This window comes from Ambystoma mexicanum, chromosome 7q, assembly GCF_040938575.1.
Source record: "Ambystoma mexicanum isolate Mex_15411 chromosome 7q, UKY_AmexF1_1, whole genome shotgun sequence".
NCBI lineage: Eukaryota > Metazoa > Chordata > Amphibia > Caudata > Ambystomatidae > Ambystoma > Ambystoma mexicanum.
Window position 1 is genome coordinate 605045453 of NC_090941.1, and position 25668 is coordinate 605071120.

Genomic DNA, 25668 nt, shown 5'->3' on the forward strand with positions numbered 1-25668 from the left:
GGTCACTTAGCGCATTGTTACTGTTGATCCCAACCTCTTTGTTTTTAGTCAAGGTTGGGATTCTGTGAAGGCTGCTTTGACAAAAAAAATGTGTCTTTCCTATTCGTCAAAATGAATGACACGAACTCACATGTTTTAAGACTGAAAGATCACATCCTCAAAACATTGTGTCTGAATGCTAATTACTTCAGGAAACGGAAAATCAATAGGCATCGACCTTTACCAAATGGCGTGTTTTTCTGAACCAGCACTTATTTTCCAATCCTCGTGTTTATGTGACATTTCTAGCAACAATGTGAAATGAAACAATAAATTACAGCTGACAGCTTGATGCCACAACTGAAAGGTTCGACGTGTTAACAAAATAAAATCTGTTTTATGTATGTGTAGGTTAGATTATGAATGCAATGTTGAAATAAGAAGTCAAATGCTATCTTTTGTCATTTCTGTTTCAATGTAGTGTTTAATGACGGACTAAAACTGCTTCTAAGCACTGTAAAAGGTGTTAATATTTTTTTCATTTAATGATACTCAATTTATCGACCTCTGAAGGATGAAAGACGGAGTTGGCCCTGGTGTAGGATTCGAACCTGAAAAGTGCAAGCTGCCACCACGTCAGAAACCTGCCCTTTGCCAAGCAGTGCACTGGACCTGACCACCAGTACAACAATTGTCCTCCACCTCGGCGTCTGTATCAGGGCAGTATGTTCAGCTGGCCATGTCTTGACATACATTCATTTAACCCCATCGTGCTTCTTCCTAGGGGTCGGTGCGGTCCTATCTGCATTCAGGAATGTGAGTTATGTTATGACACATAGCTTTTATACTGTACCACATCACCACTGTTTGGTTTTTGGAGCACGTGGAGTTGCCTGGATGTTGGCATATTGTGCCCAGGTCTGGCCCTCTTCAAGGGAAGATAAGAGGTTGGGCAAAGAGGTAGGGTGTTGTGGTAGGGTGGGCACTGGGAGTTCCAGTAAAGGAGGGACATAGCTTAGGATTTCAGAAATAAAGAGAAATTAAAATATTTGTCGAATCAACTGGACTGTCCATGTGTGACAATTAGGAACAAGTAGTGTTTAACTGTGTGATAGGCTCAAATTGTGTTCTAGGTTACCCTTGAAATGTGCAGGTCTTTAGCTTGGTATTCTTTTTAACTCATTCCCACTTGGCAAACTTTAGTAATTCGGGAACTGTGAAGCAAAAAGGCTGAGTGCAACTCAGTCAAGAATATACTGTCTCAAAGGTGAATGCAGGTGCAGGTCAAAGAGAGAAGAAGGGAGGTGTGGTTCCCCTGACAAAATATGTGTAAAGCCTGGCAAGACAATGGGAGTGTGGCTTGCAGAATGATAAAAGAAGAAAGACATGAGACTCATTTAACATTTTTAGAATGCAGAGGTATAAACAAAAAGGGTTTTAAGCTTCTGAGCAGAGGATAGAGTGCAACCCACGTGTACCTATCAGCTGCTTGCAGTGGAGGTTCTTTCTTTCTTTCTTTCTTTCTTTCTTTCTTTCTTTCTTTCTTTCTTTCTTTCTTTCTTTCTTTCTTTCTTTCTTTCTTTCTTTCTTTCTCTCTCTCTTTCTTTCTTTCTCTCTTTCTTTTCATACCGACAGTGTCATATGATATGAAATGATATGATATGATAGTTTATTATATAGTGCCTATGCACAAAGTGTTTCAAAGTGCTTCACGACAAGGGAGGGGAACAAGGGAAAATACAAAACATTCAACAAGAATGTGAAGTAACTATCATACTCGGCCTAGCGACATTTCAGGTAGTGCACGTGCTAAGGCACAGATAGGAAGGAAATGGGGACAGACAGGCGACTACAGTACTAGGCCTGACAACATTTCTGGTAGAGCCAGAGAATTACAAGAGGTGAGGGAGAGGAGAAGAGAAAGGAGGGAGAGGAACAAAACAAGTGACTATCGTACTAGGCCTGATGATATTTCAGATAGTGCTGGAGGGGAAGGGTGCAAAGAACAAATAAGAGGGAGGGCACACATTTGTTACTAAAATACTGGTTCCAGGGACAATTCTGATAGAGCAGGTGTATAGAAAAAGTATGGGAGGAGGGAGGAGAGAGATAGAAGGGGAAGGGAGAGAAGAGAACAGAGATAAAACAGTGAAAAGAGCAGAGAGGCAAAGGGGAGAGCGAATACAGTTTAAGAGGTCAGTAAAGCACATAGGGCCTCATTACGAGAATGGGGTAATGGAAAAAGGAAGGCGGAATGGTAATACCGGCATCGTTAACGGGTCTGGGTCATTACGACCCGATAACTCGCCAATACCGCCACCGTCCGTACCGTGCCCCTTAATAATAGGTATAGGAGGACATCACAACTCACACGGGCATGCAATTACCGGCATCCCGAAGGCAGTAATTAGGGCCTGCACGATGGCGGCCATACAGGCATCGCGGACCACCTGTAAACAGCAACCTGCAGTCAAGGCAACTGCCACAGGTGCACACAATCACATCAGGTGGAGGCAATGGAGCCTGTGCCAGTATAAAAGGAGTACACCCACACACCACACCCCATCCTACACCAAAATGATACCACGAGCTATTGCAATCATGGGGCTGGAGCACATGCCTATACTGCTACAACTACAGCAACAACAACAACTACAACAACAACTACAGCTACAGCAACAGGCAGCACAGAGGAGACGTAGGAGGAGAAGGAGGGTGAGACAGGGCCAGCAATTACCACCAGTGCAGCCAGTAGTACCACATAGGCAGCCACCAATCCCTTGCATCAGACCCAGTCCATTCAATCTAACCCCTGAGCAGATCCACACCGTGTACCGGTTGGACCGGGACACCATCACCACCATTGTGGACATGATACATGTTGACATTGTCAGCCTCATAGAAATAAGCACTGCCAATCCCCCGCTACTGAAGGTGGTGTCTGTGCTCCACTTCCTGGCCACAGGCACCTACCAGCACACAGTGAGCCAGCTGCATGGCATTTCACAGCCACTATTTTCACGCATGCTGACCCAAGTGCTGGATGCCCTCCTGAAGCACGCTAGCACCCATATATCCCTACCATGGACTGCCCAGGAGATAGCTGACACCAAAGTAGGCTTCCATGCACTGTCAGGCATGCCCAATTGCGTTGGTGCCCTCGACTGCACCCATGTAGAATTTGTAGTCCCCATGCCCTAGAGGCGGTGTACCGCAATCGCAAGCAATACCACTCCATCAATGTGCAGATGGTATGTGACGGCAGCAAGATCATCAAACATTGTTGCGCCCGAAATCCCAGATCGACTGATGCGATGGTGCTGCATAACTCCACGCTACCCCGCTACATGGAGCGACATGCTGGACGACGTGCCTGACTGCTTGGTGAGTTGCCTGACTGGCCCATGGCAGTGCATCGGGGTTGTGAGGTCGGGGATGCATACTCCACCAGGGTGGGGATGGGTGGGTAGTGGAAAATGCACGCAGAGCTAAACACTCCTGACCTGAACCTCCCAACCCAAACATGACACATCACTGCCACACTGTTAAGCGGCTTCACTTCAACACTACAGCTAAGTCAATGCCTAGTCTGGGATGCTGAGGGAAACCCTTATTGATATATTTCTATGTCCAGTTCATGTACTCTGGATGACAACCCTTATATAACACCCCTCTCTTAGAATCCCCCTGACCCCACTGAGCCAAGAAGTAGGTCTGTTTTGCAAATTTAAAAGGTTTATTTGAGAAATATAACAATATATATCTATCACACTTTTATAATAAATTAATATTGGATATCACACTTAAAATATGACAGTGATCAACAATGGATAATGTTCTACTGGTAAACTGATTTGGTTACTTAGAAGTAGTATAGAGGATGAGGTAGCTGAAATGCTTTATGGTTTCAAGGAAATGCAAGGTGGAATAAATGCAGTACAGAAGATAAACTGATATGGTTTCACAAGAGATAATATGTTCACTTTTCCCCTGGTGGCAATTCACCCCCCCCATATGCAATGCAAGGAGATGGAAGTAGCACACACAGTCTTCAGGAATACAATCAAATACAATACGGAATTCAGTCCCCCCCCCAGCAAGCTTAGACAACAGGTATGCTTTTTAAAACACGGGCAAGAGTGCTTTGTAATGTGGTGGCAAGGAAGTGAAAAATGCTAAAATTGCTTTTAATTCCCTATAGGAGGTTCAGGGTGAGTGGTAGACACTTTAAATCAGTTCAGGTCAGCCCTAACAATGTTTCAGTAAAGGTTATTAGGTTGCAAACGAATTTTAGCAGTTCAGGCAAAAGCGGCTATGTTTTTACAGATGATGAAATCAGGCCAAATCGCAAATCTCGGTAAATTTAGCGAGTGCGTAAATCGCGATTGCGGTAAAAGTATTAGTATTAGCTTTCAGAGGAAAGTTCAATCTCGTTCCTAGGACAAACGGTTCCAGAGATACTGACGATTTTGTGAAGGTAGTATTTCGGATTTAAAGTAAACTCAAAATGACAGGTGACAGTTTGCAGCTGCAGAATTGACAGGTGACACTTGTGCAGCTTTAAAAATGACAGATGACACGATTTCTAGGAGGCTGTTCTAATTAGGTAAAAATAGTTTGGATTAGATTATTTTAACTAAGAGATTGGGTTCTGCACAGTTCTGGCGGATACTCACTCCTAATTTTGAAATGAATGGGCCTCGTCACGGATCTGGTCAACACGTCCAGCGGCGGTTCTCTCTGCTCGGCGGGTCAATCAGGCACCGGTTCTGCTCATAGCGATCCGGATCTCTGGGTCTGCTCACAGCAGTCTGGGTCTGGTCTGCGGTTCCGGCAAAAGTTCTTGGCAAAGAATTCAAACAGCTCGCCCGGCTGTTGAATAGTTTAGTTAGGTTTGCTGGATTCTGAAGGCCTGCTGAGAATACCTTTGCTTGTAGTGGGCCTTCTAGGTTCAAAGTTCTGTAGTCTATGGGTCCCTGGTTCTGGTCTCTGTCTGGATGGGATGTCGGCCGTCAAAATGCTCCGCAGAAATGGAAAATGAATGTCCCTACCTGGGTTTCAATGTTCCTTTTATGTGTTTTGAAAGTGGGTGTGTGCGTAGCATCACTAAGCCTGCCCCTCTCTTGATTTGATAGGTCAATAGATTCTTTGGTCCCTGATTTGGGAAGGGATAGTGTGTCAGAGTGATGTCATTTTTATGGCCTCCAGAAAGAACACTCCCCTGTCATCTTTACACACAAATCTATTTCTGATCCAAATACATATTTCCCAGGTACACAAGTGGTTGACATTACATGTACATATTACACCTTGCTTAAGGTAGTCTCTGTTCTGCCTCTGGCGTTTCTAGGAGCTTGCATTCAAAAATGGCAATTTATTTTCGATTTTAGTGGGTTTTGCAATATGGGATTTTCATCAAAAATTATACAAAGGTACATTTCCCTTCCACATATATCCCAGTAACTTTCCATGTCTCTAGCTTAAATACAGTGTCTACAATATTCATAATTAGCAGGGTTTTGCCCCAGAACGTGGTACAAATTGGAGTTTGGACTCAAATCGTGAGGGCATTTATCATCCTAAGACTCTCAAAGTTGTACATTCCTGTCATTTGGTTACAATAAGTTATCACTGTTTCTATAAAATATATATTTGTTGCAATTCAACTCCCCAAAGTGTTTGGGTCCGCCTCCAGAAGTCTGGGTGGGTCAGTGATCACATGTCTCTCCTTGCTGGCAGAGGGCTGTTGACAGGAAACACTCAAAATTAACATACCCCATTCAACTGAATGGGGCTATTGTCTCTCTCCTCCAGGCTGAAGGGGAAACCCCCTCCCTCTCACTCAGAAGGGCCATGTGATATCCTGCCTCCTGTTGTGAGTCTCTGGGGTGTTAAGAGTTCTCAGCCTCTTGGCCTCTGGGAACAGCAGGTGGCTAAGATTTTTTAATTAACCAACAGGCCTTTGAAGTCCAGTTGACTCAGGTCCCTTTGTCAGCCAGTTCTCCTGTCAGAGTTTAGACCGCTAGCGCCGCCTTGTGGAATTTGTCGGTACTGCATCCATTTTTGGGATCTGTCTTGAATTGCTGCATTTCAATAGAGTGGTCTTTTGCTTGATAGAATAGGACCCTTGCTTAACATTGTTTTGATGGCATCCTTACAGTAGAGTAGTGATGTGGAACCCCCCACAAGAAGGTTGTATCTTTTGAGTGGTCTTGTGCCCATGATTTCAGCAACTTTTTGACATCAGTAAAACGGATTTTTGAACAAAGGTCTCCAGTATTAGCTATCTTGCAATGTTTGAACTTGACATTTGGAGCTTGCCCTCAAAGAAACAGAGGTGATTTAAAAGCTCTTTTGCTCTGACAGGTGCTGCTATTTTTCCTTTGGCACCACCTTTCACCCCTGGTGCTTTTGGTATGCACACAACTGTGCGGTTCTCCTGGACTCTGGGATGGAATGATGGGCGGCAGCAGCTCATCCCTACATCTACCCAGTCTATTGGTTCAGCATGGGTCAAACCCTTCACAACGCATTGGATCAATGCCGTATATCAATGACAACATGTAAGACGCACAATCTGGCCGCCATGGGTATGTCAAGCAATGCATGACTAAACATGATTGCAACTGTGCCAATGTGGCTAGTGTGATCATGCACAGTGTAGTATACACAGCAATAATGGGAGGCAAAACATTGTCCTGCATCCACAGTACATCCGCATCAGCATGCAAGTAATCACCCAGCATCATCTGTACAACACCATCCAGACTACCACACCATATTGCAGTATACAATGCATCTAAATAATATGTGTGCATATGTACAGGGACATGTGCATGTCAACACCAAATTGCTGCGGCCATGGCTGTGAATCCTGATGGTGGCAGCTCAGAGTGACTCACACAGACCTATTTGTTTTCGCTTGCAGGTGATGGAGGATATCCCTTGAAGCCGTGGCTACTTACCCCTGTGCGGAACCCGCGGAACAGCCATGAAGAGGCGCACACCGTACCCGTGTTGTGATTGAGCAGACCTTTGGCCTGTTGAAGACGCAGTTCCGCTGCCTAAGCAGGTCTGGTGGAGCACTCCTTTATAGGCCTGAGAAGGGGGCAAAGATCACCATGGCTGTGTCCTGCTGCACAACATGTGCGTCCGGAGAAATGTACCACTGCCCCCTGATATTGACATGCATGCACCAGGTGAGGATGATGAGGAAGAAGAAGGAGGAGAAGCAGCACCCCTGCCAGTACGTGATGCACAAGATGGCCGTGCAGTATGCCAATCACTGATTGACGAATACTTCTGATCCACAGGGACATTGATGGATATGTGTCAGTAGCACATTGTGCACTGGGTCCATGTGGATATGCACACAGGGAATGTGGTGAGTTGGGCACTGTGCACTGTCATGAATAAAATGTATACACACGAAATGAACAATGTCCAGGCATTGAATGATTTTTCACACAACAGTATTAATATCAACTACAGAAATGTGCTACTCCCCATCCCCTCCACAACACCAAAACACCTCATACCCCCATGATCTTCCCATACCCCCAATGAACTCCCCATACCCCCAATGAACTCCCATACCCCAATGAACTCCCCCTAATACACCTATACACCACCGACATCATCTGACCCACTCCCACTGTTCTCCCACACTATTTCCTTGCTTTCTTGTCCGGGGACAGCATTTCTGACTGCCTCGCACTCCGTCTTGTCGGACGCACAGGGCTGGAGGGTGCAGAGGAAGCGGGTGTGGTGGATGGGGGTGTGGTGGATGGGGTGGAAGCCGTGCTGATTGGCACGGCTGGTGCGGGTTGTTGCTGCTGCATGTGCAGCAGGATTGAGGTAAGGACCTGCGTGACAGCCCCCAGATTGTCGCGCATCATCAACGCAGGGGCATTAATGGCGGCTGTGTTTGCCGATATGGACTGCGCAATCTCACGCCTCGTGTCCTCTCCCTCCGCATCATATTTTCGGACAAGGTCCAGCATTGAGTCCTGTTTAGCCTCCACCCTTGCTAGCCGTGCTTTAAGGTTGATGGGAGCAGAAGTGGTTGAGGGTGCTGCAACCGGGCGTGCATTGGCAGGGCTGACCTCGGGGGGGGGGTGTTGAGGTCCGAATTGTGGAGTAAAGGATCCGCAATGCTGCTGGTGGGTATGGCCTGAGTGTGGGGTTGGGGGGTGGACACAGGGCTTGGGGAGTGTGGACATGCCACATGGGTTAGTCCATCCTCATCCACATACTCATCCACTGCAGTTTCAATGTCGCTCAGTGGGGCAGTGGCTGCTGCCTCGCCCACCGAACTTATTGCTGCCGAATGTGTGCCACTGGCTTCGCCTTCCACTGGTGTTGCCAGCTCTGTGGTCCCGGTCCCAGGTGTAGATGTGGGGCCCTCATGTGCGGCCATGGCCTGGTCACTCGCCCTGGGTTTTGGTGTGGCCTGCGAGGCTGCCCCGGAGGTGTTCTTGCCTGTGGGAGTTGTCTTGTGCCGGGACGTGGATGCCCTTGTGGGTGTTTCCTCACTGGCATCCTCTCCATTGGTGCCTGGGGGGGTAGATGAGATGTAGGGCATCAATGATTGTGTTACATGCAAGATGCATTATATGGTGATGTGGAGAATTTCATTTATCATGCATTCATAAATTACAGGTGTGTCACACAGGGTAGTATGAAGGGGGCATTTTGGCATTTGCTGTGATGTCTCAATTCAGGAATGCTGCATGGCAGGTGGCATGCCATTGTATTGGGGTTTGTTTGATGTATTACATGAGCCCGGTCCATGTGTGTTGGCTGTCTGTTGGTAATGGGATTGGCACTCAGCATGCATTTCAGTGTGGCAGGGTCTGGGCCTCCATCTGGACAAGGATATGTTGATGTATGTGTTGGGACATGCATTGCCTTGCCTAGACTCTTTTCCAGATCACTTGTGCTACGTCATGTTTTCCCCTACTGGGATCTGCAGGGTCACTCCCCTCCATCTCCAGATGTTGCGGCTCCCGTCTCCCTCTCCCCGAAGCCCTCGATGGACTCCATCTGGATGAAGGTACTGCACATCTCCTCCCAGCACATTAGTTTTGTGTGTGAGTGGGGACCCCCGCCTGTGGCCATGGCCTCTGTCCTATTGCTGGCCAGGAAGTTCCGTACCCTGAGGCGGAGGTCATCCCATCTTTTCTTACAGTCTTTGACTTCCCGTGGGGTGGTGCCGACTGCCGAGACCTTGCGGGATACCTCCTCCCAAATCTCCTTTTTTCTCTGCACCTCCCTTTTGAGGTTGTGCTGGTTAATCTCCTCAGCATGGGCAGCAAGGGTGTCCGCCAACATGTTGAGTTCTTCGTCTGAAAAGTGCTTCTTGCGCAGGCGAGGGTTTGATTTCCTGGTAGCCTTAGACATGTTGAATAGATTGTCACTGGTCTCTCCTGTACACAACTGGTGGTTTGGAAGGATTGCAATGGATTGTGTTTTTATAGATAGCCGCCGGCGCATTTCCCATTCTGACACGATGACGTTACTTCCGCGTCATGCATTACGAGCCTGGTATTAGCATGATGTTATTACCGGGTCGGTATTAAGGGGTGCCTCCCAGGCGGAGGCGGTATCGGCGGGTCCCGAGATGGCACCATCGGGTGGTTGGAGGGCCTTTAGCGCCATGAAGGTATGGCCATTGCCAGCATGGGGGTTTGCATGTGCTCGCGCACTCGTAATCACCCGCTATTAGCAAACGAGCCTGGACCCGCTAGTTCCTCCATGCCGGTAATGACCCCGTTTTTACCGCACTTCTCGTAATGAGGCCCATAATGTTGCAAGGGAACAACAGAAAATGTAGGCAAGGATTCAGGGTGACGATGGGCACAGCATGATTCAGGGCCAACCTGAGTGCAAGATCCAGGGGAGGTCCAGCATGAGAGTTGAGGGGGTGAAGCACCAAGAGTCAATGGGCCTCATTAGGAGTGTGGTGACCCCGGAATGAATGGTGCCGGTAAGGGACCGGCACTATTCATTCCGGGCCACCACATTACAAGGTCTCCAGTGGGTCCTGCTCTGCACGCCTGGCCAGACCAGACATGCAGAGCGGGACCCGCTAACAGTCCAGGATGCTAACAACGGGCCTGTCATTAACGGGCCCGTTGTCAGCAGCCTCCCCATTCCCATTGAGCCCTATGGGGGCTCAAATGGGAATGGGGATGTACCGGGTCCGGGTCCCGCGAAAGTGATTTACCGGGCCCTCCAAGGTCGGAATGGCCCGGTAAGTCCCCTTTTGCGGGATCTGGACCCGGACAAACTCGTAATGAGGTCCAATTTGTCCAAAAGTCAAATTCAATCGTTGACAAAAGTCATAGATGGTGAGCCCTTTGTGAATCAAGACAACTCCTGCAATGAATGGTAGGGGGTGGAATAAAGGGATAAGGGGACAGGGGAGGAGGGAGAAGAGACCAGGAAAGCAGGGAGGGTGGAGAGGACATCAAGGGGAGCCAGAAGAGGGGTGGGGGCAAACAGCAACATCACGGGAGACCAGAGGGGAGGTGGCGGGTACACAGCAACATCACAGGGAACCAGAAGGGGTGGGGGGTACAATGCAACATCAGGGGGACAAGAGGGGATTTGGGGGGTTCACAGCAACATCACAGGGGATCAGAGGGGGACAATGCAAACATCAGCTTGTGAAAACAAAGAGAAAATATCGAGGCTGAGTACCCCCAAAAGGAAATAAACCAAACACGGGTTACAAAGGAACATACAAAGATTTGTATTTTATACTGAACTGTGGGATGTTTTTACCCATGCATCCAAGCCCTACCACAGAACTGTGCATTACTGGCATTGAAAAGATCATGATATCCAGAACTCCCAAGAAAATGCACAGGGAAAACATGAAAAATAGGTTGCCATCCATTTTTTCCTCTGTTAATGTTAATACAAGAGACCATTGCCAGGCCCTATCCTTTGGCTACACACAGAGCAAAAACCAGTGCAAAGAAATATGGTACTGTTCAAAATCTGAAATGTATTAATTCAAGACAGCTCCCAGAAAGGGGTGCAGTACCGGCGCTCGACACTAACAAGCGCTAGCGGTCTAAACTCTGACAGGAGGCCTGTCTTTCAGGAGCTGACAAGGAACCTGAGTTAGCTGGAAACTTCAAAGCCTTGCTGGTTAATGAGAATTCTTAACACCTATTGTTCCCACGCCACACATCAGAAGGCAGTCTGATCTAATTAAAAGTTCAAGAGGCCTCTGTCCATGGAAAGCATTCACACCTGCCCTTACCAGCAACAGCACCAGGAGATCACAGGTTTCTGTTAACCATGTGCAGAGTGGCACCCTGCTCTGTTGACCTCAGTCAACACAATAGACTCTTCAGCTGAATAGGATATGCTGATTTGAGGTGTAATTGTCAACAGGAAGGAAGACATTTGATCTCTGAGTCAAGCCAAGCTCTTGGGGCGGACCCAGACTCAGATGTGAATTCCATTAAGGACAAATGTATGTTTTATTTAATTGCTTATAAAATATCGTATTAAGTTTACAGAAATCTACAATTTGGAGATTCGTTATATGAAAAATGTGCCTACAATTTGAGACTAAGCTCAACTCTGTGTGATGTTCTGAGACCGAACCGTGCGATTTATTAATATTGCAGACACTGGGTTTATGCTAGAGACATGATAATTTATATTAATATGCTCAGGGAGAGGGTGCAGGTCAGTGTACATTTTGAGGAAAAACCAATATGGTGAAAGTCACTAAAAAGCGCAAAATGTTGTTGTTTCTAAACCCAAGCTCGTAGAAACATGTGCCTTGAACCAAACTGTACCTTAAGCAATCTGTGATGTGTACATGTAATTTCAACGACGTGTGTATCTGGGAAACCTGTTAGTTATGAAAAATTAATTTTCTAAGTTAAAGCAAAGGGGCATTTCTTCAATAGATTGTAAATTGGTAGCACTGGATGACTCACAACTCTGTTCCCCAGTCAGGCGACAGAGAATCCTATAGCCTATCAGGATCCTCGGAGGGTTGAGCATAGAAAGTCAGCCTTCCCACCCACTTTCAAAAGACATAAAAAGAGCCACTGAGATCCAGGTAGACATATTCACTTTCCACTTCAAACGGATTTCCTGCAAAACGCTTTGCCAGAAGACGCCAGAACCAGAACTTAGAATCCAGACTTCAAATCCAGAAGACTCCAGAACCAGAACTTAGAATCCAGACTTCAGAACTTGTAGCAGAGAAGCCTAGTCCACAAGCTGAATCCTTCAGAGGCCTCAGAATCCAGCAACCTAACCAAACTATTCAACAGCCGGGCGAGCTGTTTGATTCTGGCCTAGAACCCTGTGCCAGACCCAGAAAGCAGAGCTGTATCCCGACCGACCAGACCAGACCGCTGTGCTGTGCCAAGAACTTTTCCCAGAACCAGAGATCCAGACCAGCAGAGCAGAGAGAACCGCAGCTAAACCTGTTGACCAGATCTGTGACGAGGCCCATTCCTTCCAAAATTTTGAGTGAGTATCCAGCCAGAGCTGTGCAAACCAATCTCTTAGTTTAAAATAATCTAATTCAAACCATTTCCACCTATTTAGAACTGCATAGAAATTGTGTGTCCATTCTGTGATTTCGAACCTGTGAAAGTGTCATTTGTCATTTGAATCTTACTTTATTTCTGAGAATCTACCTCCACTAAATCGTCTGTATCTTTTGAACCATACTTGCTACCATACGAGATTTAACTTTCATTTTAAAGCTAAGATCCTCAGCTTTCCAACAAGCCCTAAACTTTCTACTCCTTGTAGTTTTTCCGTAATCACGCTTTGCGCACTCGGAAAAAGTGCAGGGAATTGAAAACTAGCTCAATCTCTCCACATGTTAAAAAATAGCTGTCTCTTGCTTGCATTGCTGAAATTAATTTTCAACCTGATAATCCCTCATGAATCATTGCTAGTGTTGACCTGAACTAATTCAAGTAGCTGTCACCTACCCTGAATCTCTTATAGGGAATTAAAATCATTTTTTGCATATTTTTCACTTCTGTGCTAATCACATGTAAAGGTATTTTTGCCTGTTTAAAAGCATACTGGTTGCTCTAAGCTTGCTAGGGGGGAACTAGAATTTGTATTGCATTTGATTATATTCCTGAAAATTGTGTGTTCTCCTTCCACCTGTTTATATTGCATAGGGGGGAGTGAATTGCCACAAGAGGAAAAGTGATTATATTATCTCTTGTTGAAACCATATCAGTTTATCCCTGTGCTGCATTCTTTTCCATCATTGCATTTCCTTGAAACCATAAAGTATTCTCAGCTACCTTATCCTTTTTATACCAACTCCTAAGTGATTAAAAAAAGTGTGCTAGTGTAATATTATCCATTGTTGATCACTGTCATATTCATAAGTGTGCTATCAAATATTAATTTATTAATAAAAGTGTAATATATATCTTGTTTATGTTTGTTTGTTTGTTTGTTTATTCATTTGTTAAGCGCACCAGACTGGTAAGTAAAAGGGCGCAACGACAAGGAAATGCAAGGCTTACATGGTTGCGTATACACAGGTTACAGAATTTACATATAGCAAGATGAACAATTTTGCATGATTACAGGATATATACAATATGAACAATAGGACTGAAGCAAGGGTACATGCACTAAGGATATCCATCTTATATGGTTACATATACATAGGCTGCAGTATTTACATAAAGAAAGAATATAGCAAGATATACTGTTTCATAATTGCAGGATAGTGTCCTCAGGGGAGAAGGTGATGGGAAGCTAAGGATTGATGGCAGTGATGTGTTTTATTAAGTTTTTCCTGAAGAGTGGATATGGTTGGTTAGCTCTCAACTCCTGGGGCAGTGCATTCCAGCTTTTGGCTGCCTTAACAGTGAAGCCATTACCCCCGATGGTGGTAAGTTTGTATTTGGGGATATTTAGGCAATTGGTGTTCCCACTTCTAGTGGGTCTGAGAGAAGTTCTTCTCTGAAGTTTGTCTATAAGGTAACTAGGGGCCGCATTGTTCAAGGCTTTGTGTGTCAAAGAGAGTGTTTTTAGAAGTATTTTATTGGATGTGGAGAGCCATTTGTGTTGACGTCTCAAGCCAGAAATGTGGGTTTTCTTATTTATGCCAAGGGCTGCTCTTAAGGCATTATTCTGTAGCGTTTGGAGCTTATGAATGGTGGAATTGTTAGTCCCAATGTAGAGGGCATTGCAATAGTCGATTCTAGAGAGTATAAAAGCTCTAGCCAGGATCAGACAACTATTGCCAGAGAGGAACGGTTTACCAGCTCTAAGAAGTTTGCATGTGTAAGCCGTAGCCGAGGTAAGGGATTTGACCTGCTTGTCAAAGGATAGTGTGGAGTCCAAGTAGAATCCCAAGGTTTTTACTTCCTTGGAGACTTTAATAGTATTGCCGTTTAATTTTCAATAAATCTTTTAATTTGCAAAACAAACCTACTTCTTGGCTCAGTGAGGTCAGGGGGATTCAAAGAGAGGGGCGTTATATAAGGATTTATCATCCAGATTATAACTTGTCATAAAAATATAAAAATAAGGGCTTCCCTTGGGCATCCCAGACCAGGCATTGACTTAGTTGGAGTGCTGAATTGAAGTCACTTTACAGAACAGTTTCAAAGGACAAAACAACAGATAGCTATCGGCCCTCAGTACAACACAACGAACTCCAGCATGGTTCGGTGTGCTCAGTGAGTGGGACTGTACATTAGAATAGTTGCATCTTATATACCTTTGAAAACATGATGTCCAACCCATTTCCCAGTTAATATTTGTTAATTCATTATGGATCTAGAGTTCGTGCCGAGTTCACGCATCTGTGCACTTAGGGTTTACCTTTAATACATTCGCCAACAAGCCTCAATGGCAACAGTGTACTTTAGTATTCCATGTTAAGCCTTCTAAACAGTGATATACAATATAGTCAAACAAGTGTTCACATTTCAGTATTTGAATACATTGTTCGTAACATATGCTCGCGGATTAGCTTCATTGACACGAGTAATCCTTTACACACAGGTCAATGAAGGACAAGGTCTCAGTTCATGACCCTAACAAGTGGCCTGCAGGCAAGTTATACACAGAGGTCAAGAGGCCATGTTACATCTTCAGAATGACACAGTCCACCATTTTAGCTCACAGGGTGACTTTGCAGAGAGAACCTAAAATGGCGAATTGACCTAAAATGGCAGCTTACATTGATTCTAAGGTCGGGACCTTGCAACACGGATTTCTTCGCAAGTGGCTTACAAGCAGCTTGGCGTAGGCCAATATACATATATTCATCACAATAGGAGGCACAATATCATTTCCCGTTTGACAAGCTGGACCAGAGGGGGCTGAGGGGTACAACACAAACATCACGGGGGACCAGAGGAGGGTGAGTAAATAAAGCATATATACATGATCATACAATGAATCAGTGCATCATACAATAAGAGAATGATTCACCTATCAGTCTTATGTTTAACTCATAAACACTAATTAATTAAGAGGATCATAATATTAAAACAATAAAATGCATTCTATGCCAATTATGTTTTCCCTTCATAACCAAGCTCTCTGTAGGTATTAAGCCACTGCGTTTCACCATTTGCCCTACTCCATAGCAACATGGCTTGATAAACATTTCGAGTCCCATGGATTCGGAGATGGCCCATGTCTCTTGAAAATAGCCAAGGGGCTTCAATATAACCCTAGCGGTAACCGTGCCGGTAAAAACGGCATGGCTGCCGGCAGAGTGATTTTTTTTCGGGCGCCTGACTATGGGGAATTACCGGGGCATTACAGCCCGGCGGTCCCAGGCGCCAGAAAAAATTACTCCCCATTCCCATTTGAGTCCCAGAGGACTGAATGGGAATGGGGTGGACGGTAGCAACGGCACCATTCATGATGGTGCCGGTGCTACCGTCAAAGTCTGCGACCGGGTGCCGTTCTGCCCATCAGGTCAGACTTGGGGGGGCGGAAAGGCACCCGCTCGCAGAACTCGGAGTATGCCGGTCCCATAACAATGGTGAACCAGCACCGTTGTAACCGGCCCGGCATACTCATAATAAGGCCCAATATAGTGTAGAGTGATAGAATTTTACCAGTCCTCGTGAGGAACATTCTTGGAAGCCAGCTATATTACAAGTTCATATATGCACCTCAGGAGCAGTGGGCACACCCTCTATGTTGCTATGTGGGAGAGTATCCCTGCAAACAAGGTGCATTTCTGTTCAATTAAGCTCATTCAGTCCCAGGTCCTTCTCTTGCCTGTTTTGGGTATTCGGGGTGCATTCGCCTCTGCTCTTGTGTGATTGTTGTGCTAACCCTGCTAGGGGCTGTTTGCTCTTCACATCCGGGCCCTCAGACCTGAAGGCACTCACTAAAGGTACAGGCAATTCAGATGTTGCTGTCGGAGCAAGCCCCTCCAATCTAATGGTATTTTTGGCTGGAGGGTATGGTGTTATCACTATGTTAACGTCTTTAGGAAGGTACAATCTATATTCGGTGGACCCTCCACTAAATTTTGATTTTAAGCTATATGCCTATGAAATATTTCCTGCTAAGATCTAGCACATGAAAGAGAGAGCATCCAACAATGTCCTCGCGTATTTGTGCGTGAATCCCTTGGTGCTCTACTATTTTCACATGGTTTTGGCACATTCAGAAGGCATCCAGAATATCCATTGCATTCTCTCTCGGCTAAGTAGGGGGATTGATTATGCCCCACTCTGTATTTTTCCCTATCCTTTTTGGGGACAGCTGCAGGATAAACCACCAAAAGCAGGTCTTTTACTCTCGCACTATCTCCCTTATTAAATGGAGTTAGCCTTTTCCTTCCTGGCGGGTTGTTTGGCATTAAATTGTCTGTCCCATTATTTACATTGGCGGCGACTGTATCACTGCATCTTTGTGTTAAATATGGGTCGTTAGACATTTGTGTTCGACCCACCTCTCTGGCAATTTAATCAGTTGTGCTCAACATGACTTTTTTTTCCTTTACATTTGAATTCTTTCTTGAGATGCTCTGGATCATTCTGCAATAGTACAATCACTTCTCTTAAGTTAACAACCATGTCTCAATTCATCACAGGATGTGCATATGGGTCAAAGAATGACATTTTTCTCAGTGATATCAATTAATCTATCATTAGTATGGGTGAGACCGTTATCCATTCCAACTAGTATTCACGTTTAATTGAGGCAGTTCAAGAGTAACCACGCTCTAAGGAATTAAAGTGTCACACCTTGTTTTGTTTTACACTTTATCATTACCTTTGATATTTAGTATATCTAAAGCTTGACATTTATTAGTCACCACTACTTCAGGTGGGTATATGGGTATGTTATTTATTTCATGAGGATTAGGTCCGTCAGTGCATATCAATTTCTCATTTTGGCATTCTCTCTCGCCAATCTCTTTTCCATGCATTTCCATTCTGATATTATAGTTGCTGCCACCTAGTCGACTCTTGTTCTTTGGGACTTGCAATTCAATTAATGACTTGCCTGCATCATATACTGTTGCTGCAATAGCCCTCTTTCTCTTAATAGCAGCTTTTTTAGGGCCCATATTAGTACACTTTAATTCCTTCATACCAGTAGCTGATTGTTTGTCTTGCCACATGGATTTAGCTATCAGTGGAAGGAGTTGTTTTTGTGGGATACGAGAATCATTAGTAGTCAAGGCCTTACCTGAATAATCTATAGTGCAATTAGCAGAAATAGGTTTCCTCCTACTATTTGCAAGAACGATATCTATGGTGTTCCCTTGACAAAGGTTCAAATCAACTGCTAAGGCCCAATCTTCGCGCCAGCTTCGCTGGGCTCTTTTCTTTGCCGAATGCGATTTTGTTCTTACAGACCAGGAGTGTGTAACGGAAAGGCAGACGCCCTGTCACGCATGGGAGAGGACAAAGAAGATTTCACACCATCTGAGCCAGTGGCCATTATTCCTGAAGAACGGATTCGAAACCAGATCGCTGCAATCGCCTGCTGGGAAGACTTGAAGACCGATCTCCAATCTCAGATGGACCAAACAGTCCAATAGGAGTGGTTGGTTAAGGGAGACCAGTACTCCTTCAAAGATAACTTACCCTATTTTCAGGGAAGACTATATATTCAGGACAAGGAAATGCAAAACAAAATAATAGCAAACTACCACGACTCGTTAGTGGAAGGACATCCTGGAATTGCTAAGACTCGGGCCAAAATTCAAAAGAACTGTTGGTGGCCAACCTGGAGAAAAGACATTGCCCAGTTTATTGTGTCTTGCAGTGTTTGCGCGCCACACAAATCCCAGCAGTTAAGTCCCGCCGGTTTGTTGCGTCCATTAACTGTACCACCAGCACCATGGCGTACACTGTCTATGGACTTTATTACCGATCTGCAACCCTGCGACGGGTTTAATACAATCCTGGTCGTAGTAGACTTATTCTCCAAGATGGCACATTTTATTCCGCTAAAGGGGCTTCCAACTGCTGCTGCTCTGGCCACTGTATTTTTTGTCAAATTACATTGGTTTCCCGTCTGTATTGATTTTAGACCGTGGAACTCAATTATTCTCAGCTCTCTGGAGGAGGTGTAGTAAGATAGCCCAAATTGATCTTTGACTATCCACGAGTCACCATCTCCAAACCAATGGTCAAAATGAAATGACCAAACAGATACTGGAGCAATATCAATATCTGAGGTGTATGTTGCAGCAAACTGAAGGGTCCTGGAAAAGCATTCTCTGTTTAACCGAATTTGCCTACAATAATTCTATCCACATTATCACCGGACAAACCCCATTCTACACAATGAATGGTCGCATCCGCGAACGTCCTCCTTTGATCCACTTGACGAACTGGAAATGCCAGAAATCACCTCCTTACATAAGACCATTTCTCAATCCCTTAAAGAAGCAACCGAGAACCTGATCAGAGCCAAGGAACAACAGAAAAAGTTTGCAGACCGACATAGAAGAGAGGCCGAGCATTACCAAGTCGGAGATAAAGGGCCTCATTACGAGTTTGGAGGTAACCATGGCGCTATTAGCGCAATGGTTGCCTCCAAATCCTTACCGACTCCGCCCTGGTGAATGGAGCTATTGCCGCCCCATTCCAAGGTTGGCGGGGGCGGTAATTCCCCATTCACCAGGGCCCTTCCCCATTCCCATCTGATCCCCTATAATGGGGAAGGCGCTAATAACGCTACCGCAAATTGCGGTACCGTTACTAGCTCCAAAGTCCCTTTGCGGGTCCCATCTTTAACGCCTGGTAAAACCAGGCGTTAAGGGAGGACCCGTAAAGGGAACTCGTAGTAGGGCGGTAAGGGATTACCGGCACTGGTGCCCTTACCGGTGTCGGTAATCCCTTACCGCCCAGCTCGCAATGAGGCCCAAAGTATGGTTGGCATCCAAGAATATTCCATTGACGGGACCTCTGGCCTTCCGTCCAAGGTCCCTCAGACCTTATTCCATCAAAGCCACCATTAACCCTGCTGCCATGAAATTGGATTTACCAGTCAATATGCGAATCCATCCGGTGTTCCATGTTTCCCTCCTAAAACCAATGAAACCAGATACTCGGATTAAAACCCCACCTGAGCCTGAGATCATAGAAGGAGAACCAGAATATGAAGTCAAATGCATTCTGGATTCCAAGACAGTGCGATCAAAACTGTACTACTTGATCGACTGGGAGGGTTATGGACCCCAAGATCGCACATGGCAACCTGTTTTGTTTGTCCATGCTCCACGACTAATCAGACAGTTCCATTGTGACAATCCTGCCAAACCGGGACCAGGGAGAAGAACGCCCGTGAGAGGGGCCTTGAGGGGGAGTGCTGTCATGGCCACAGGACAAGGGCCACTATCTTTATCATCTAAAGTGTCCAAATGGACCCGGTCCTGGCGCCTTCGGTGCCAGGCTCATGGGAAAGTGTGTTCTGCACACTTTGTGTCTGGGGCACATGCAACTTACTCCCCAGCAGGCTCCCCACGTGCATTCAGCCCGGGCGTGGCCATTAGGAAACACTGGAGTGCACATGCAGCAGTCTCTGGGAGTGGCAAGGTGGAGCCACAAGGCAGGGCTAAAGGAGAGTGGCTGGGACCAGGCTATTTAAGCCAGCCCCACCCGCATGCAAACGCTTCACGTAAGTCTGCTTTCTGCAGCGTAACGCTTACCGCCGCCTGAAGCGCTCTTAGCTGTTTCCAGCTCATCATCTCACCAGGTTCCAGTACATCATCTTGTCCTTACCTGACTCCAGCCACACCATCGCTTGGAGCGCAGCTTACCTGACTCCAACACTTCATCTTCAGCGTGCACCTTACCTGCTTCCAGCAATACCATCGCTGGACGTGCATCTTACCTGTCTCCTGCAATCCCATTGCCTGCAGCACTTTGCATCTTACCTGATTCCCATTGTCATCGGAGTCAGGGCGCATCCTCACCTGTTCCGGGTGTATAGCTACGTGGGAGCTCTTCTCCTCGCCCAGCATCCTCACTGATCCATCCAGTAATCGTGGGCAGGTCTTCAGATAGCTGCTTCCCGTCTGACGCTGCCAGGCCATCCCTGCAAGAGAAAAGGACACACAAGGTCAGAGACTGCATAAATATCATATGCTTAGTGCGCAACACATAAGCCTTGAGTTCAACCTTGAAATGCAACTTACCTTCTAATTGGGAACCTCATAATCCTCTCTGGCACCATTTGGCTTCGCTCCCAAAACCACGTGGCCATCTTCACAGCTATTGGGGAGAGAAAACACATTACAAGGGTTACAGATAATAATCACGGGAAGAAGGCATTGCAAAAGGATACGTACAATAATTATTGTTATGACCACTTACCTTCAAAGTGGTCCGGTCTGGGCCGCCACGCACATGGACCAGTGAAGCAACTAGATCCATCAACTCGCCCCTGCTGATGAGAAGCCAGACAGAGAGCTCATCCTCACAAGAAAACAGGTGAGACTATATGGGTAAAGGCATGTTCACCTCATTCTGGAACGAAGGGTACGAGGGAAATCACACTCCAACCATAGCATTCTCACTGCCTCTCATATTCTCTCAGGGGCAGTGCCAGCAACTAGAGCAGCCCACACTACAGCAGCTGGGGAAGGAGTGTGATCCAGGGGAGCCAAGTCCAGGGAGGGCTCCAACCGTGCCCCAACGTCCCCGCAGGGACCAGGTGAGCATAACAAGAACAAGTACTTTCTCAAAGAAACAGGTCATTCAATATGAAGTATTCACAGATAAGTTAGGATGTTTGAAAGATTTCATACATAAGATTAGAAGGAAGACCAATTATGTTCCAGTGGACCATAAAGTGAAAAATGTTTTGATCACTTTGAGGGATGAAGTAAATAAGTAGTTATCATTTATGGAGAAACAACGAGTGATAGAAAGGGTGAGCTCGGCAGAATGGGTGTCACCTTTGGTAGTGGTGTGGAAACCCAATGGAAAGTTGAGACTATGGGCCTCATTACACGGTAGGCGGCCGATGAATGAACGGTGCCGGTAAGGGACCGGCACAGTCATTCTGGGCCGCCACATTACGAGGTCTGCAGCGGGTCCCACTGAGGACGTCTGGTCAGACCAGGCGTCCTTAGCGGGACCCGCTAGCAGACCAGGATGCTAACAATGGGGTGCCAGAAGGGGTGTGGGGGAAAACAGCAATATCACGGGAGACCAGAGGGGAGGTGGCGGGTACACAGCAACATCACAGGGGACCAGACGGGTGAGGGAGGTACAACGCAAACATCAGGGGGACCAGATGTGGTTGCGGGGTACAACGCAAACATCAGAGGGACGAGGGGGGAGGTGGGGGATTCACAGCAACATCACAGGGAACCAGAGGGGGAGGGAGGTACAATTCAAACATCAGCGGGACCAGAGGGGGATGAGGGGTACAACACAAACATCACGGGGGACCAGAGGAGGGTGGGTAAATAAAGCATACACATGATCATACAATTAATCAGTGCATCATACAATATATAACAGATAAGAGAATGATTTAGCTATCAGTCTTATGTTTCACTCATAAACATTAATTAATTAAGAGGATCATAATATCAAAACAATAAAATGCATTCTACGCCAATTATGTTTTCCCTTCATAACCAAGCTCTCTGTGGGTATTAAGCCACTGCGTTTCACCATTTGCCCTACTCCATAGCAACATGGCTTGATAAACATTTCGAGTCCCATGGATTCGGAGATGGCCCATTTCTCTTGAAAATAGCCAAGGAGCCTCATTATGACCCTGGCGGTAACCGTGCTGGTAAAAACGGCATGGCTGCCGGCGGAGTCATTTTTTTTTACGGTGCCTGACAAAGAGGAATAACCGGGGCATTACAGCCCGGTGGTCCCGGTAATTCCCCATTGCCAGTCGCCGGAAAAAATTACTCCCCATTCCCATTTGAGTCCCATAGGACTGAATGGGAATGGGGTGGACAGTAGCAACGGCACCATTCATGATGGTGCCGGTGCTACCGTCAAAGTCTGCGACCGGGTGCCGTTCTGCCCATCAGGTCAGACTTGGGGGGGCGGAAAGGCACCCGCTCGCAGAACTCGGAGTATGCCGGTCCCATAACAATGGTGAACCAGCACCGTTGTAACCGGCCCGGCATACTCATAATAAGGCCCAATATAGTGTAGAGTGATAGAATTTTACCAGTCCTCGTGAGGTACATTCTTGGAAGCCAGCTATATTACAAGTTCATATATGCACCTCAGGAGCAGTGGGCACACCCTCTATGTTGCTATGTGGGAGAGTATCCCTGCAAACGAGCTGCATTTCTGTTCAATTAAGCTCATTCAGTCCCAGGGCCTTCTCTTCCCTGTTTTGGGTATTCGGGGTGCATTCGCCTCTGCTCTTGTGAGACTGTTGCGCTAACCCTGCTAGGGGCTGTTAGCTCTTCACATTCGGGCCCTCAGACCTAAAGGCACTCACTAAAGGTACAGGCAATTCAGATGTTGCTGTCGGAGCAAGCCCCTCCAATCTAATGGCATTTTTGGCTGGCGGGTATGGTGTTATCACTATGTTAACGTCTTTAGGAAGGTACAATCTATATTTGGTGGACCCTCCACTAAATATTGATTTTAAGCTATATGCCTATGAAATCTTTCCTGCTAAAATCTAGCACATGAAAAAGAGAGCATCCAACATGGCCTCGCGTATTTGTGCGTGAATCCCTTGGTTCTCTACTATTTCCATAGGGTTTTGGCACATTCAGAAGGCATCCAGAATATCCATTGCATTCTCTCTCAGCTAAGTAGGGGGATTGATTATTCCCCACTCTGTATTTTTCCCTATCCTTTTTGGGGACAGCTGCAGGATAAACCACCAAAAGCAGGCCTTTTACTCTCGCACTATCTCCCTTGTTAAATGGAGTTAGCCTTTTCCTTCCTGGGGGGTTGTTTGGCATGGAATTGTCTGTCCCATTATTTACATTGGCGGCGACTGTATCACTGCATCTTTGTGTTAAATATGGGTCGTTAGACATTTGTGTTCGACCCACCTCTCTGGCAATTTAATCAGTTGTGCTCAACATGACTTTTTTTCCTTTACATTTGAATTCTTTCTTGAGATGCTCTAGATCATTCTGCAATAGTACAATCACTTCTCTTAAGTTAACAACCATGTCTCAATTCATCACAGGATGTGCATATGGGTCAAAGAATGACATTTTTCTCAGTGATATCAATTAATCTATCATTAGTATGGGTGAGACCGTTATCCATTCCAACTAGTATTCACATTTAATTGAGGCAGTTCAAGAGTAACCACGCTCTAAGGAATTAAAGTGTCACACCTTGTTTTGTTTTACACTTACCTTCGATATTTAGTATATCTAAAGCTTGACATCTATTAGTCCCCACTACTTCAGGTGGGTATATGGGTATGTTATTTATTTCATGAGGATTAGGTCCGTCAGTGCATATCAATTTCTCATTTTGGCATTCTCTCTCGCCAATCTCTTTTCCATGCATTTCCATTGTGATATTATAGTTGCTGCCACCTAGTCGACTCTTGTTCTTTGGGACTTGCAATTCAATTAACGACTTACCTATATCAGATACTGTTGCTGCAATAGCCCCCTTTCTCTTAATAGCACCTCTTTTGGGGCCGATATTAGTACACTTTAATTCCTTCATACCAGTAGCTGATTGTTTGTCTTGCCCCATGGATTTAGCTATCAGTGGAAGGAGTTGTTTTTGTGGGCTACGAGAATCATTAGTAGTCAAGGCCTTGCCTGAATAATCTATAGTGCAATTAGCAGAAATAGGTTTCTTCCTACTAGGTGCAAGAACAATATCTATGGTGTTCCCTTGACGAAGGTTCAAATTACTTAACAGACCTTCAATTCAATTAATCAGCGTATTCACCTCGTCAATAGGCTTGGTGATCAGAGATGAGCTTTTTTCAGCTTTTGAGGTAGGTGGTACCTTTGTCGCTTTCTGTTTTGCAATATTCCAACAACAAAAAAAAATAATACCCGTGATGATTAAAAAAATTGCATAAATATAAACGATTCTTAAAAATCAATCAAATTTGTTATTTCATGTCTTACTCCATGAGACCTGCTAATAGGTTCAAATTTCACATTAAACATTATTTAAGAGCGTTCTGCCCAGTCAAAAATGTACATCAAATAAAACCTAATCAAATTTAAGGAACCAGTGCAGGGCACGCCTAATGCCTTAGTAGTCACCCTTAGTCTGAGTCCCCCCCCCCACCCTGCAAGTCCTGGAAATACAATTCAACATGACCATTTGTTGCATTCTCTCAGAACCTGGAACAGCATCATGTGTTCAGTGTTCCAGGTCAGAGAGCGAGCGAAAGAGAGTGGTTGGAGAGAATAGTCAGTGGGGCTAACGATGTACCAATCAAACCCTTATCTTCACTGATTTAATATAGCCTGATAATTTCACTTGCGAGGAGTTTGCAAACCGAACCAAGTGCTGGCAGCCACACTGAGGAGCAATGCATCCAGCACAACCATTGAAAGTCTTTTTGGAACCTGGAAGAGGTGTTTCGCTACGACAATCTCGGCAGCCTGGTCAAGCCACACACAGTAGTTAATGTGCTGCACGCTCAAGGTGACCTTTGGCCTGTCAGGAGCTCGCACGCATACAGTAGAGGAAAGGACTTTTCGATGTTGAAAACGTCCTACGACGAGGAAGGAGGATGGGACGTGTTGCCTAGCAACATGTCAACTCTCCGAAAGCTGTTTAACGGCTAACTATAGATTGGGAACTTACTCTTCCTCACACCGGCCCATGCTTTTTGAAGTTTAGTGCCAATAAAAAAAAAGGGTGGGAAGCAGCAGAGTAGAAAAGATAGCAAGCATACCTAGAACTACTATAATAGTCACATTTAAAATGCAACCAGAGCAGTGTCACTGTTGAAGTAAGACCACACACTTACCTCTTAAACGATTGACCATTTACAAGCAGTGCATGGCCCAAGCTATTCAAGTGGACGTAAAAAGTCCCCACTAATACACATGTATGGGAACCTATGGCCAAGAACAGTTTGAAAATAGGCCTTGTTAGGTCAGGAAGAATCAGAAGGTGTGACAGAATATGAGAAATGAATGGGAATGCTAGATAAAATGGACAACCCAGGAAGGGATGGGTCACACGGAACTAAAAACCTGACTCGAGAAAGAATAACTATGACTTACATCATAACTCA